The sequence below is a fragment of the Podarcis raffonei genome, chromosome 2, assembly GCF_027172205.1.
Source record: "Podarcis raffonei isolate rPodRaf1 chromosome 2, rPodRaf1.pri, whole genome shotgun sequence".
Classification (NCBI taxonomy): Eukaryota; Metazoa; Chordata; class Lepidosauria; order Squamata; family Lacertidae; genus Podarcis; species Podarcis raffonei.
This window is the reverse complement of record NC_070603.1, coordinates 6,430,442-6,444,457: the sequence shown is the minus strand read 5'-3', so window position 1 is coordinate 6,444,457 and position 14,016 is coordinate 6,430,442.

The window sequence follows — 14,016 nt, the reverse complement described above, 5'->3', positions numbered from 1 at the left end:
TTTCAGAGCAAAATGGCGCAGGAAACATAGTTGCAAGAGCAAAGAAAGGAAATGACTAATCACCCGCTATAGAGAACAGAAAAGTGAAAGTCCTCGGCAACTTTGTAGGCGAGGCAAAGGAAAGATAAGTAACAGAAAGCAACTAAATAGACCTCTAGAAATTTTGTATTTCTTTTGGGGGAAAAGACTCCAAAAATAAGGGACTAAAAAAGACTGAGTGGTGATAAAGAGATAAATATCCTGAAGCACCAAACAGCAATATTGGAGCACAAGGGGGAAAGAGAGGAAAGGAAAAAAGACAAAATAAAATAAAAGCCTCTAAACAAACAAACAATAACTTCCATTCATTTGTTTTTCTTGGATGGAAGTTTGAAATCTAGAGCATAGCATAATTGAGACTAAGTACCAAATTGGGAAACTAACCTCCCCCCCCCCAAAGACTCTGGAGTTCCAATCCTTCTCTCTCCCTTTTTTTTCCCTCTGAGAAATTAGACATGAACTGAGCTCATAGAGACGAACCCAAATTTTGTTTATACACCTACTCTTCATCTCTAAACGACTGGATTAAAATTTGAACACATCTGACCCCTAAAGATTTTGAATTTGATTTTTTTTTTTTTTTTGGAGACTAAAATACAATTGAACTTAAAAGAGGAATATATTCAAGATCACTGAAGGATACACCTATATCTACCCGACGGTCTGGACCTGAGTTTTGGAGATTTAAACTTCTGGACTCCTCTTCTCAACTGTAACCTAATATTGGATTAAGCCAGCAAGTGGCTGAAGAACACAGAATTTGGAAAGTCAAGTAAACAATCCTTCCATCCCGCTTCTTATTATTATTGATGGTAGGTTAATAGGGTGGGACCCTTAAAACTGTACATTAGAGATTGAGTCTATTCTTTATTTATTTAATCATTTACAATTTTTTTCTACGGATTGTATTGATAGTTTCATCCTTTCCTGGCAACAGAGACTCATTTACGGAGACTTATTTTCAAATATTGATACACTCTCTTGGTGAAATTTCGAAATTGGATTAAGCTGACTAAGTGGCTAAAGTATAAATAGAAGGGGGGAAAAAGAAAAAAAGAAAAAAAGAGAGTCTTTACATAAGATAAAGCTAGATACATGTTAAATTTATTCTGTAGTTCTTAGTGTTTGTTTGCTGTTCTGTTTGTTATGATTTGTCTCTCTTCTCTTTATATCCCTTTGGCCATTATAATTTAATTTGAAATATTATTGAAATATTGGTAATGTAAAAAGCCGTCACTGAAATACTATTGAAATAATTTAGAATTTAGAATAATCTGCATTAATGTATTTGAGATCCTAGAATTGAAGCTGGGAATTATTCAAGCCAACTTGGCAGCATTAACATATTTGTTGGAAACCAAAGGGACTGAGAATAATTTGAATTACACTCAGTTCCCATATATTCTTTTAAGAAATCTGAGTGTTCTAAAAGTGTTCGTGAATTCAACGTCTGACAATTAGTAGGATAGGGTTTAGATTGTGCGCCCCCTAGGGAAGAGAAAAAATATTACAAGAGATCTAATCTAACACCAGAAAAGGACAAAATGTCGGGGGGAAACGGAAAAAAGATAGGAGGAACACCATCGGAAAGGAAAATATCCCGACAAGAAGAGATTAAGGACCTAGATATTCTATGGCTAACAATAAAAGAAGAGTTCAGACAGAATGAAATACATATGGAAAAAAAATTAGGAGAGATGCATGAGTTAATAGATAAAAAATAGAAGGAGCAGTAGGAGAATTGTCAAACAAAATAAAGGATCTGACAGGCCGGTCAAAATCTTTGGAAGAAACAAATAAAAAAATGCAGAAAGAAATGAAAGAACATAGAAAGGAGACAGATAGGTTAAAAGATGAGATAGGAGAATTGAATAGAAATCAAGACCAAGTTTTGGACAATTTAGCGATGATTGAAATGAAACAAAAACAGTTAAATCTGAAATTTAGGGGAGTTGGAGAAGAAATAAATGAAAACATTAAAGAAAAAATGATTAAGGAACTAGCGAAATGGCTAGAACTGAAAGAAGAAGAGGTTGTATATATGATAGAAAACGCTTTCAGAATTAAAACAAAGACCAAACAAGTAAAATCAAAAAAAGTCGCAGGAGATTGTTTAGTTATTTTTAATTCCATAGAGATGAAAAACATGATATTAAAAACAAGCTATCAAAAAAGACTAATTATTGATGGCAGACCAATTATCATCTTTAAAGAGATACCAACTAGATGTGGAGAGAGGCTCAGAACTCACAGGGTTAAGAGTTCTGAGTGACGTCTCACATTTTGAGGCGCGGTTTAGAAGACTGAGGGGAGTGTTTTACTGTGCCTCAGACAGTGTGTGCGTGTTTGCTCCGTGGAGAGAGCAGCAGCCATGAGCGCTTTGTCGCCAGGCAGGAGATTTATAGCTGTTGTGTTTTGCTAAGGAATAAAGACTTTAAAGATAAGGAGGGGGGAAAAAACATAGGTTATGGGCCCAGCACGCTTCCGCCCCCTCTCGAATCATATTTTGAGAGGACTTCTGAGTGTTCAACACCTTTCCCATTGCCTTCCGCCCCTTCCTGGCATCGTTGTTAGGCACCTGTTGAACTTCCTCACAAATCTCAGGTTCGCACTGTGCGAAACCAACCCACGCATTTGTGACCTGAAACCTCTCAGGTGGAATTCCCTTTGTAGCCCGCGATGACCGCCTGGGCACAAACTGGGGTGCTCCTTCTGACCCACTGGGGCCAGCATGTGCGTCTTCCTCATCAGAAGACTCCCCTCTGACTTGACACGTCTGTGAGCTTTCTCCATTATGCGCACAGGAGATGAGGGCTCACTCTTGGACACTCTCTTAACAACCTGTGGAGACGCCCTACTCTGCTCAGGGACCTGGTCTCCACCAGCAGGTTCAGGCTCTGGCTCTTCCTCCTCCTCAGAGTCAGACAGACAATCTGAGTGAACGTCAGAGCGCACTTTGTGCCTTGCCCAACCATCCTGCTCAAAGAACTCAGCCTGTTTACTGACCAGAAGCTTGGTCTGATCACCTTCTGGATATGCGAATCTCCATCCCTTTGTCGCAGGCTCATATCCACAGAAGATCATTTCCTGGTACCTTGGGCCACCCTCCTGCTGCAGAAACTTTGGTACAGGCACCATGGCTCTGCTACCAAAAGTGCGAAAGAAATGCACAAGCGGCTTCTGCCGATGAAGCAGGAAATACGGGGTGTCACCTACCACTGCATTGTAGCACCTGTTCATCGTGAAATTGGCTGTCTTTACCGCCTCCCCCCAAAAACTGTGAGGCAAACCAGAGTCATCCAGTAGAATCTCTGATGCTCGAACCAGAGCTTTACTCCTAAGCTCTGCCACGCCACTGTCCTGAGGAGAAGTCACCTTGTGACGTATCCCCCTCTGGCGAAAGAAACCCTTTAAAGCAGACCCAGTGACCTCTGAACCTCGGTCACACTTGAACCCCTGCACCTTGGTGGAGAACCTTAGTTCCACCTCTGCAACCCAATCTTTGATAAGTTGTGTTGCCTCCTCCTTAGTTTTCAGCGTGAAAGCCCATGCGTTCCGCGTATAATCATCTGTCAGCACCACCAGCCACTTGGCCTTGCCCAGACTTGGCTGTGGCATATCAAAAAGGTCTGCACGCACAAGCTCAAAAGGCTTTGTGGTTACTCTCTCCACCCTGGGATGATTAAATCCCTTGTTTCTGGCTTTTCTGCAAGCTCTGCAATTCAAAGGTTGACCACATTCTTTTACCCGGCACGCTTTGGTGCACTCTGATAACATCTGAATGTCCTCACAGGACCCATGTGACATTCTCTTGTGCCACACGCAAGCACACGACACATGAGTGTGATCAGTGGCTTTCCCAGTATTCCCCTCTCCCTCCAGAGGTGTTTCCAGAACAAAGAGGTTGTTCTGATTTCTCTTGACACTTATTAGCTTCTTCCCCCCTCTGGAAATTGTACAAACATTTTTCTCAAAACTCACTGAATATCCCTCCTGTAAAAGGCAAGGTACAGATAACAGGCAATGTTTTATCTCAGGGATAACATAGACCTTCAGTTCAGCCTGCAAGAAAGAGACAAACAGGTTAGCAAAATGAGTCACATGTCCCTGTGAACCAGTAGCAAATTTAACTGTTTTCCCAGTTGAAACAGCCTTGCAGTTCCACATTTGTCCATCAGGTGGTGCTGTTACCAGATGGGCATTAGCAGCCGAGTCCACAACCCAACGTAGCACTCTGGAGTTGACCTTCTTTGTTGCCTTAGCAACCGACTTCCTGCTGCCCCCGACCTTGGGGCCTTCGCTGCAGGTGTTCTCCAAAACTGCCATTGACGCAGTCAGCTGATAAGTGTTTCCTCCCCTCTCTGGAGCGCGTACAATCTGCGGTTTCCCACGCCTGCCTCCTCTGTTGCCATGGAAACCCGGCTGGTTCCCATGGGAAGCAACCTTGGACACATCCTGCCCTGGCTCCCTTGCTCTCTGTGGGCAGCTGCGACACAGGTGTTCAGAAGAGGCACAAACAAAACATCGCCGAGTGGAAAACTTTGCAAACTTGCCTTTGGTCTTCTCTGCCCCCCCCAACCTTTCCAGCAGCACTCCTTGAGGCTTTTCTGCTGTTGGGGAAATGGCCTTTGGCTTCTGCTGTGGTTTCTCTGCAAACCCCCTCCAGCTCCTGCCAAACAGCCTGGGCACTCTCAAGACCCTTGGAATGGCCTGCACCCCCACTCTCTGGTGCAAAGTTCTTCTCTTCTCTCAGCTGCTCTCCAGCACGCAGCTCATGCGTTGGGGCATTACAACAGCTCCCCAACACAGTCCCAGCCCCCTCTGGGCTTCTTGGGCATCCCTCAGCCCCTCCTGGGCTTGGTGCCTCCTCAGAGCAATTCTCAGCCCCCTCTGGCCTGGCTCCCACTGCTTTCTTCAGTGCCTGCCACTCTGCCCAGGGCTTGCTCCCGTCCACCTTATCAAAAGGGATTGACGACTTCTGGCTGTCTGCCATCTTCCCCCGGGGCCCGGCCTACTTACAGGTAGCGGTAGTGCCTCCCGGTCCGGCAGACCTCAGCTCCTCCCAGCGAACTCCTGGCTGGCACCAGCTTCTCCTTAGCTGGCCTTTGGCTGCTCCTCAGCCGACTCTGACTGCAGTCATTCTTCCCAGCGTCTCATCGGCTGGCCTTTGGCTGCAGTCTTCTCCTCAGCCGGCTTCCCCCACACGTACGAACGTTGCTTATCTTAATTGCTGATGACCCATAACCTATGGAGCCCAATGGCGTCCGGCACACTTCTCTGCGCGGCTCTGGTCTTCCCCCAGGGACCTTTGACTCACACGAACGACGTTCCTGCTTCTGTTCCGCTGTGTTTACGTGCTGCTGAGTCAAAGGTCCCTGGGGGAAGACCAGAGCCGCGCAGAGAAGTGTGCCGGACGCCATTGGGCTCCATACTAGACTCCTGCACAAAAGGGAAGGTTACAAACAGCTGGCAAGTGTCCTAAAAAAGAACAATATACAATATAGATGGGAGTTCCCGGAAGGGGTCTCCTTTTTTTACAAAGATAAAAGATTTAGAATTGTCGAGACCCAAGAAGTGAAGAAATTCTTACGTAGATATGAGAAAGATTTAGGAAGAGTAGAGGAGAGATATGAAGGAAAAAGTGAAGGTCCAGAGGAGAAGAGAAAGAAAAATGAATTGTGGAAAGATAAAGAAGATAAAGTCAGAGAGGGAGAAGTAGACGAAGAAGAAGAGGAAGAGATAGCAACGGAAGAGGAAGAAGAGGAAGGAGAAGTAAACAGGGAAAACAAAACCACTCGAATCTAAGTTATTAGCTGTTGGTAAACGGGAAAATAGTCAGTATAATGAACTTGAAAGTTTTGTCGTGGAATGTGAATGGTTTGAACGAAAAAACTAAAAGGAATAAAATAGTAAATGTGTTGAAAAGAAAGAACTTAGATCTAATCTGTTTACAGGAGACACACGTAACTAAAAAGCACAAACATATTCTGGTACATAAAAAGTTGGGGGTTGAATTTATAAATTGCACAGTCGAAAAGAAAAGAGGGGTAGCGATTTATGTGAAAGAAAAATGGGAACCCAAAATGATCTGTAAGGATGAGGAAGGAAGGATTTTAGGTGTACAAATTAACTTCCAGGGGGGAAAAATCAACGTGATAAATATATACGCCCCAAATCTGAATAAATCGGAATTCTTTTAAAAATTGGAACAAACCTTATTAGAGGTAGAATGCAATAAGACAATACTACTAGGAGACTTTAATGGAGTACCGATACCAGAATTGGACAGACAATCAGAAAGGAAAAAAATAATCAAGGGAAACTTCCAGGATCCTTTAATAAGTTGGAAGAAAGCCTAGATTTAATAGACATTTGGAGATACAAACATGCTTTAGAGAAACAATTCACCTTCTTCTCAGAGTCACATAAGAGTTGGGGCAGAATTGATCAAATTTGGGTCTCAAGGGAATTTACATTAAGAACTATAAAGTGTGAAATCCAACCTAGAACTCTCTCGGACCATAATTCGGTAGTTTTGGAAATAAAAGGTAAACCACAAGGCGGGTTCAGATGGAGAATGAACGAACATCTATTGGAAAATGATGAAGTGGTTGGAAAAGCTAAAACCACTCTAAAAGATTACTTGGATCTGAACCTTAATACGGAAACAAGTTTGGACATAGTCTGGGACGCCAGTAAGGCTGTTTTAAGAGGGTTTTTTATTCAACAAAATAGCTACAGGAGGAAAGTAAGAGAACAGAAGAAAGAGGAAATCCTAATTCAGCTAAGAGAGTGTGAGAGAAAATTAACAACAAACCCGAAAGATGAACAAAACATCCAAATAAGAAAAATGCTACAATCTCAATACTCAATGTTAATAAGTCAAGAAATTGAATGGAAAATTAAATTAATGAAACAAAAATACTTTGAGTCAGCTAATAAAACGGGCAAATTATTAGCCTGGCAATTGCGAAAAAGACAAAAACAAAATGTGATAAACAAAATAAAAATAGAGGAACAATTGATAGAAGATCCAAAAGAAATAAAGGAGAATTTCCTCAGATTTTATGAGAAGCTGTACAAAAAAGATAAGGAAGACATAACCCAAATAGAAAAATACCTAGAAGAATATAACGGGAGAACCATAACAGAGGAAGAAAGAACCCAACTTAATAACCCTATAAAAGCAGAAGAGATCCAAAATGCGATAAAGAAAATGAAAATAGGGAAAGCCCCAGGACCAGATGGATTGTCAGCTAAATATTACAAAGTATTGGAAAACCAATTAACACCAGTGTTATGTGACATCATGAACAATATATTGAGAGGAGGAAGAGTACCAGAGACATGGAGGGAGGCTCATATCACGATGATCCCTAAACCAGATACGGACAAATTGAACATTAAAAATTATAGACCCATATCACTTTTAAATAACGACTACAAAATCTTTGCGGAAGTGATGGCAAGTAGACTTAAAAAATGTCTAGTAAACATAATACATAAGGATCAAGCAGGATTCCTTCCAAATAGGTTTCTCAAGGATAACGTAAGGCACACCATAAACATTATTGAGTATCTGGAGTGTAAGAACGAAATACCCGTGGCACTAATTTTTATAGATGCAGAAAAGGCATTTGATAATGTCTCTTGGAAGTTCCTACTGAAGAGTATGGAGAAAGCAGGGCTAGAGGGCGAGTTTATGAATGGAATAAAAGCAATATACTCGAATCAATCTGCAAAATTGATTATAAATAATAACTTAACAAACTCTTTTAAAATTGAAAAAGGAACAAGACAGGGATGCCCTCTATCCCCGCTTTTATTCATCATGGCATTAGAGATAATTACAAATAAAATAAGAGTAACATCTGAGATCCGAGGGATCAAAATAGGAACAAAGGAATTTAAATTAAAAGCGTACGCGGACGACTTAATGTTATCTTTGGAAAACCCGCAAAAAAGTGTTGGCAGGGCCTTGGAGATGCTAGAAGAATTCGGTAAACTGTGGTGAAGAAAGTGAAATACCTAGGGATTAATATGACTGCGAAAAATTTGAATCTATTTAAAGACAATTATGAGAAATGTTGGTTAGAAGTTAAAAAAGATTTAGAAATTTGGTCTAATCTGAAGCTTTCCTTGTTGGGTCGAATTGCAGCTATAAAGATGAATGTTTTGCCAAAAATGTTATTTTTGTTTCAATCATTGCAAATTTTGGACAAGATGGATTGTTTCAAGAAGTGGCAGAGAGATATTTCTAGATTTGTCTGGCAGGGCAAGAAGCCCAGAATAAAGTTTAAAATATTAACTGATGTAAAGGAAAGAGGTGGATTTGCCCTGCCAGACCTTAAATTGTACTATGAATCAGCAGCTTTCTGCTGGTTGAAAGACTGGCTGCTTCTTGAGAACACAGACATTTTGGATTTAGAAGGTTTTAATAATGTTTTTGGGTGGCATGCATATTTGTGGTACGACAAGGTTAAAGCACATAAAGCATTTAAAAACCATATTGTCAGGAAAGCATTGTTCAATGTCTGGATAAGATATAAAGACTTGTTGGAAAATAAAACTCCAAGGTGGCTGTCGCCAATGGAAGCTAAGGCTCAGAAAAAGCTCAATATGGAGGCCAAATGGCCAAAATATTGGGAAATTTTGGAGCAAGAAGGTGACAAATTGAAATTGCAGAGTTTTGAGAAATTAAAAGATAAAGTGCGAGACTGGCTTCATTATTATCAAATAAGAGAGGCCTATAATTTGGATAAAAAAATTGGCTTCCAGGTGGAGAAATCAAAATTGGAAATAGAACTGCTAGAACCAAAAACCAAGATATTGTCAAGAATGTATAACTTGCTGTTAAAATGGAATACACAGGATGAAACGGTCAAATCAGCTATGATTAAATGGGCGCAGGACATAGGTTATAACATTATGTTTGCTGACTGGGAGCAGTTGTGGACCACCGATATGAAGTTTACGGCATGTAATGCCTTAAAGGAGAATATTATGAAAATGATTTACAGGTGGTACATGACCCCAGTTAAGCTTGCAAAAATTTATCACCTGCCGGACAACAAATGTTGGAAATGTAAAGAAGCTGAGGGAACATTCTTTCATCTTTGGTGGACATGCCCAAGGGTTAAGGCTTACTGGGAAATGATCTATAATGAACTGAAGAAGGTATTTAAATTTACCTTTCCTAAGAAACCAGAGGCCTTCCTTTTGGGCATAGTCGGCCAATTGGTGCCAAAGAAAGACAGATCATTTTTTATGTACGCAACAATAGCAGCAAGAATACTTCTCGCTAAATATTGGAAGACACAAGATTTGCCCACCGTGGAAGAATGGCAGATGCAAGTGATTGACTATATGGAGATGGCAGAAATGACCGGCAGAATCCGAGACCTGGGAGAAGAGTTGATGGAAGAGGATTGGAAAAAGTTCAAGGATTATCTACAGAAATATTGTAAAATGTTTGAATGTTAAAATGATGTGGGATGTGAAGGTAACATGGCATTTGGGATATGGTTAAAAGAGGTATGAAAAAAGAATTTCAAAAAAGAGAAGGGGGGTATGACTAGAATAATATTATGTCAAAGTATATAGGGTGGAGTAAAGGACCAAGATAAGGGAAATTAGAGACATAATAAGTGGGAATATACAATTATAAACGAGGTTTGAAAGAGGGTTAGAATTTGCTGAATTTGACGGAATAAAGAGGAATACAAAAAAGGGAGATGTGAGGAGGTCAGGAAAAGAGGGATATAGAACCTTGAAACTTAAAAGTGGATTCTTTTTCTTTTTCTTTTCTTTATTAAGTGTGTATTTTCTGTTTTCTGTTTTGATATATGTGTATGTTTGATTTCTATGTTTTGTAAAATTCCAATAAACATTTATTTAAAAAAAGAAAAGAAAAAGTTTACAGTCCTTTTTATTTATTTCATTTTTTGTTATTCCCAAAAGGAAGGTTTCTGGTTTCTTTACAAAACTATATTTCAACATCTTCTTTAACTCATTATATATCATCTCCCAGAACCCCTTCACTTTCTTACATTCCCACCACATATGAATAAAGGTTCCTTCTTTCTCTTTACATTTCCAACACTTATTACAAGTTTTATACATTTTTGCTAATTTAACCGGTGTTATATACCATCTGTGGGACGCGGGTGGCTCTGTGGGTAAAACCTCAGTGCCTAGGACTTGCCGATCGCATGGTCGGCGGTTCGAATCCCCGCAGCGGGGTGCGCTCCCGTCATTCGGTCCCAGCGCCTGCCAACCTAGCAGTTCGAAAGCACCCCCGGGTGCAAGTAGATAAATAGGGACCGCTTACCAGCGGGAAGGTAAACGGCGTTCCGTGTGCTGCGCTGGCTCACCAGATGCAGCTTTGTCACGCTGGCCACGTGACCCGGAAGTGTCTGCGGACAGCGCAGGCTCCCGGCCTCTAGAGTGAGATGAGCGCACAACCCTAGAGTCTGGCAAGACTGGCCCGAACGGGCAGGGGTACCTTTACCTTTTTATATACCATCTGTATACCATTTTCATAACATTTTCCTTTAGCGTAGTGCAGATACTAGTCTCCAGCCCCACCTACAGCCTGAAATACAGATTGACAATGTCTAATCCCCTGTTGAAAAAGGTTCCGTCTTAAAGCGACAGAAAATGCTCCCAATGCTCCTCCTTAGATTTAGACCTCCTAGGCAGAGAAATCCAGAAGCTAACCTATCCCTTCAGAACCCAAAATATTTAGGCTATCTCCTGCGGAGGTATAGGGCAGCATAGAAATCAAATCAATAAATGCAGAAATAAATACATAGATGTTTTTGCATCACTAAGTTTTCTTTTCTTTCCTATATCCCACACACAGGTCTCAAATTATTAAAATTCTGCCACTTCACCGGCAGCAGCAACTTTCAACCGGTCACGGACTCTATAGAACATGCCCTGACCTCCTGCTCCCCTCGCATCCACTACTGTCCAGGATGGGATGCCAAACTCTTATACGTTCCTCTCTCTTACTTGCCAGCCTCAATTCTTGACTTCCTGTGGAGATGCATCTGGCCCAAGCCAGCACAAGCTGTGTAGAATGTTCTGAAGAAACCTGACAGTTCTCCAAATGAACCAAGGAAGTCTTTGCACTATTAATGATGTTCCGTTGTTTCTCTTTTCTGAAGTTCTAAACCAGTGGTTCTGATACTTTTCTTCCCACGGACCACTTGAGAATTGCTGAAGGTCTTGCTGGACCATGGTAGGGTGCTCAGGGATTTTTAATTGTAGTTTATTTCTACTTTTATATCTTTATATATACAGTGGTACCTCACAAGACAAATGCCTCGCAAGACGGAAAACTCGCAAGACCAAAGAGTTTTCCGTTTTTTGAGTCGTTCCGCAAGACGAATTTCCCTATGGGCTTGCTTCGCAAGACGAAAACGTCTTGCGAGTTCTTGCGAGTTTGTTTCCTTTTTCTTAAAGCCGCTAAGCCGTTAATAGCCGCTAAGCTGCTAAGCCGCTAAGCCGTTAATAGCCGCTAAGCCGCGAAGCCGTTAATAGCCGCTGTCAGGGAACTGCCATCGGAGCTAGAGGAGGAGGCAAGGCTCCCGAGCGATGCTGGAGAGGGGCCCAGCAGGGGGAGAGGCAGCCCATCTGCTGGGGAAGGCAATCAGCGTAACACCAGGGGTGAAGGGGGGCTGATGGGGGAATCGGCGAAGGGGCTCCAGGACTCCTCGCTGGAGACCAGCGGGGAGAGCACGGATCCTCCGCTGCCCACACCCACCCTGCGCAGAAGACTTTCGCGCAGGGAGAGTAGGAGGAGACTTGGCATCAAAGAACTTCTGTGTTGGAAGAAGTTCAAGAAACGCCCACTGACGGATTCTGCTAGTGACTGAGCAGCCACGAAGCTAATGGCTGTCCAGACAAGAAAGGTTTAACCAGGCAACCAAGCCCAGAGTGGCAGTAACTTACGCACGAGCAACCCCTATAACCATTACAGCAATCCATCAGTCCCTGAAGTTGCTTGTGCGCAGCGACAGGCAGGGCAGCATCATGAGTCAAACCGCAGAAGCCGGTGCCACGGAGCGGACTGCTGGTGTGCAGAGTCTCATGGAGAGGAACCGAGATTTGGAACAGCATGTCGCTCTCCTGACGGCGAGGCTGGACGAACGGCGGACTCAGGATGCCCAGGTCAGACCCACCCCCATCGCAAGGAAGGTACCGGGACTGGTGCACAAGTTTGGGGGGAAGCCCCAGGACTACAACGCGTTCCAAACGGAAATAGAGTATGCTTTGGCACTACAGCATGATGACTTTGCTGATGATGGGGAGAGGGTGGCCTATATAGTTGGGCATCTACAGGATGGGGCCTGTGAATGGATCAGGCCCCTAATGGCAACACAAAATGCCGCCTTGAAGGACCTTAGGAAATTTTTTCAGGCGATGGATGCAATGCATTCCAGTCAAGTGGAGCAAAATGTGACGCGACGGGAACTGATGGGGTGCAAGCAGGGAAGCCAATCAGTAAGAGACTACTGGTCGCGCTTTGCTATGTTAATCCACCGGCTTGGGTGGGATTTGGACTCCGAACCCATTCAGATGTTATTTGAGGAAGGGTTGTCCCCAATGGTGAAAGACGAACTTTCCCGCGCGCCCCGCCCTCAGTCAATGGATGAGCTGACCAAGGCTGTGCTCACGATTGGGGTAAGACAGGAAGTGCGGGCTCTGGAGAAGCGCGAAGGGAGAGGGGAACATTGCCATGACTACCGCATTCCTGAAATACCGAGGCAGCCTTCCCAGCCGGCTGAGCCAATGGAAATAGATGGCGCGCACGGGGGGGAGATTTCAAACTCCAGTGAAGGTCGCAAGAGGGAGGGAAAGGATTGGAAAACCACCAAGAAGTGTTTCCTCTGCCAACAGCCTGGACATTTTGCCAGGGTCTGCCCTCAAAGAAAGGCCTGGCAAGGGATGGTGGGAGCTGCTGGCTGTGAGGAGGAGGAGGAAAAGGGGCAGGCACGGGGAAACGCCAACGCTTGGCTGCCGATCAGCGGGCACAGCAGCCAGGCCAGCAACCAATAGAAGTGCCCCAACCAGACCCCCCCAGGGCAGCTATAGCCATAGAAGTGGTGCTAGAACTCCCAAATGGACACCCAGTCAAGGTTAAGGGGCTGCTGGATTCAGGCAGTTCCTGCAATTTCTTCAGCAAGGACTTCGCTCTAGAGCACCAACTCCACCTGTTGCCCCTGGATTTTCCCTTGCAAGTGACCACCATCGATGGCAGGGAACTTCTAGGAGGGGAAGTGACACACCAGACCCCACCAATGTGAATGAGGGTTTCCAGGCACACAGAGACCATTGCCTTTCACGTAGCCACACTGGCAGGAACCCCAATAATACTGGGAATGAGCTGGCTGGCATTACATGATCCAGTAGTGTCATGGCATCAGCGGTCGGTCACCTTTGGGTCAGCTTACTGCTTGGAACACTGTCGGGGGGGGGAGAACCCAAGGATGACAGTGGCCAGGGTGGCTGTTATGGCTGTAGAGCCAAAAGGGGAGGTGCCACCACAATATGCTGACCTGAAGGAGGTCTTTAGCGAGAAGGTGGCGGATAGACTACCCCCCCATAGGCCCTTTGACTGCCAAATCAACTTACTCCCAGGGGCTCAGCTGCCAGTGGGTAAGCTGTATGCCATGTCTGACCGGGAGATGCAGGAGTTGCGGCTGTTTATTGACAAGGACCTGAAGAGAGGTTTCATAAGAGAATCAAAGGCGGTGGGGGGCAGTCCGGTGTTCTTTGTGGACAAAAAAAGACACAAATCAGCCCAGATTGGTCGTAGATTACAGGGGGGTGAACCTTGCGTCAGAACCTGTGACCTTCCCAATGCCCAGGATTGACGACATTTTAACATGGGTGAGGCAGGGGAAATTTTTTACCAAGCTGGACCTCAGGGGAGCGTACAATTTGATTAGGGTGAGGGAGGGGGATGAA